Raw genomic sequence first — 3,034 nt, 5'->3', positions numbered from 1 at the left:
CAGAAAGAGGAGGGATCGGTAGGCAAAAAGAATAAGACAAATTCCAATAACCATCGTCAGAATCAGAGCCGAGGTAGTTAAGGCGTTGCAGACGAGATCTCCACCGCACGCCTAAGAATCGCCCGCAATGCTGACAGGTGCCAGGGTATGTCATGACAGTCCTGTACATCCCAATCCCCAGTGGAGTCGCCAAGCTGTCGCAATGGGATTTTGCGGTCGCCTGGACGATCACTCACCGAAGTGGGAAAAAGTGAGGAGTCGCCACCTTAGTTTTGAGGGAAACTAAAGAAAACCATTTGAGAAGTTAAATAAAAAAATGAAACCACTTCAAAACAGAGATTCTAAGTTCGGGGTCCGTAAACGGGTGGGGAAGGTGTTAGGCACCCCACCTCGTCCCTTAATAAGGGTAAGTAGATTTAATTCTGCATTCTTTATAAATTAGTTAGGAGGGCTTGGACGGCAATGTTAATCCTTTTAGTAAAAGGAATATTTGATTTTTCACTAAATTTGGATCACCCAGATACATAAGTAAATGAGACAACCTTAGTGAACGGGTGTGAGAATCGGATAAGAACTCTCCTCCGATCTCTTTTAAATTATTTATTAAAATTTTGAGGGGAGACCGGATAAGAACCCTCCTCCGATCTCTTTTAAGTTATTTATTAAAATTTTGAGGGGAGACCGGATAAGAACCCTCCTCCGATCTCCTTTAGAGTTATTTATTAATGTTCTGAGTTGAGACCGGATAAGAACTCTCCTCCGATCCCTATTTAATGTTTATTAAAATTTTGAAGGGAGACCGGATAAGAACTCTCCTCCGATCTCTTTTTACGTTTATTAAAATTTTGGATTGAGACCGGATAAGAACTCTCTTCCGATCTCTTTCAGATTAACAGGAGCTTGGAAGGGATTTCTCCAATCTCCCGGATTTTTAATTTCAACTGCATGACATAAGAACCTAAAGCTAAAGATTCTGGCGTTCTAAGATGCTGGGGATAAGGCTTCTCGATACCTTTTGACTAGATAGGGAAAACTAGACTTGATTTATCGACCTTCCATGCGTTCATTTTACCGATATCTATTAATGACCGATCTACTCTGTTTCATTTACTTTGGTCTTATTCCACTTTATGACATCTTTGTCGAATTGTCGCACGTCGGCCTAATAGTTTGGCTATCTTCCTGACGTGTCATTCATGTTCTCTCTTTTAAAAGAGACCCCTAAGTTGCCGTTACCTACGTTTACCCAACCACTTACATACTACTAGGAGTTAGAAAACTTGCTTTCAAAAAAAAGATGAAGATTAATAAAAATGAACTGATCACTAAATAGATGATTTGGGAGTGTCATTCTTTAGGGATCGTTTGTGCAAAAATAGTCTTGAAGAAAGTTGCAGATGTAAGAAGAACACAGGAAAATGCGGAAAGTAAATGCAGACACTCGATAAAACAGTGATATGAGCTCTTACAGTAACATTCTTTGGGGATCGTTTGTACAAAAGTAGGAAGTCACAGATGTGAGAAGAACAAGGAAAATGCAGAAAGTAAATGTAAGCACTTAATAAAACAGTAGTATGAGCTCTTACCTGTAAGGAGCCAAAGCTACTAAAATAACTATGGGGTGCCAAATAGTGATAAGGCAAGGATTGATTGGCCTGAGGGGTGGTGTTCCTCGTGAACTGGAGGGTGATTAGCTAAAATGCGATCAGATCAAGATAAAAAGAACCGAATAGAATGAAGTTGAGCTTGGACAGAAATGATAAAAGGCAGAAAGTGAGAGTGTGACCAGATAATGAACAAACTGGAAATGTAGAGTTCCAGTATTCAGAATCTTTTCAAGAAAAACACTTCAGAAAACTTGTTTCAAAAGTCTTTTTGATTGACACTTCTAAGTAGCAGAGTAGTAAACTAAATGAAATTTCAGAGTTCCTCTGCTATAATAACAGCCTCTTGTCTATTTTTTCTTGCCCGTCCGTCCCTTGAACAGTTTTTATGCAGGTATTTATAGGAATCGGGTGCTCTTCGTGAAGGGTCAGGATTTATTTGAGGGAGATGGAGGGTCGAGATTTCGAAGGACATGATCGGAGGTTCAGGAATTAAAGAGAATCAAAATGAATGGTTGAGATCACTCTTCATAATATTTGTCCTTTTCTTCTTTCCATCTGACGGTCCCAAATTTCCTTGTCCGGAACGATCCGAGGGCTAAGAGCGAAAGACGCTGGTATTGTCGTCTTCTCTCTTGATCTAAGGGTTCCGGGTTTGTCCTTACAAGTGGGATCAACGGTGGAGATTGGGATGTCTGAATCGTCATGACATACCCGCACTGCCAAGATTGCGGGCGATTCTTAGGCGTGCGGTGGAGATCTTGTCTCAACGCCTTAACTACCTCTACCGATTCTGACGACGGTTATTGGAATTTGTCTTATTCTTTTTGCCTACCGATCCCTCCTCTTTCTGATCTCTTTCACATGTTCTTTCCGACCTTTCATGCTGGTCTCCCACCTTCCGATCTATTATTCCGATCTCTCCTTTTCTCAGTCGTCCGGTCAAAGCATTAATTGTCCCTCGATTCCCGAAGCGTCCGCTTCGTTTTCTGCTTAGCAATAAATGCTCATCCTCCCCTATATATACCCCTGTCGACGGAGACATTTCCTTCATCTGATTTTCCTCTCTTCCTTTCTTACTTTCCCTGTTCTAGCTGCTCCGGTGGAAGTTCTGGCTATAACTGTGGCTTTGATCTTTTTCCGATGGACTTCTTTACTCACCGATCAAAAATTTACGATCCTGATCGAATGACCTTAATCGACGATGGTGAGAGGACCGGATTTGACCGATCTGTATTGCGGACCTTGGTTGTACCGATCTCGAGTCGCTCAACTGAGTTCATTCGGTTTCTCATCACATTGAGTGTTCCGACAGCGGTTTTCCTCCACATTGGGTGTTCCGACAGCGGGTCGGTTTCGGATGGTAACATCGGTGACGATGTCTCTCATCTTCATGGGAGTCATAGTCACCCCATCTGAGCTGCACATCT

Source organism: Hevea brasiliensis, chromosome 5 (assembly GCF_030052815.1).
Source record: "Hevea brasiliensis isolate MT/VB/25A 57/8 chromosome 5, ASM3005281v1, whole genome shotgun sequence".
NCBI lineage: Eukaryota > Viridiplantae > Streptophyta > Magnoliopsida > Malpighiales > Euphorbiaceae > Hevea > Hevea brasiliensis.
The sequence above is the reverse complement of the archived record's forward strand: the minus strand, read 5'-3'. Positions refer to the sequence as shown.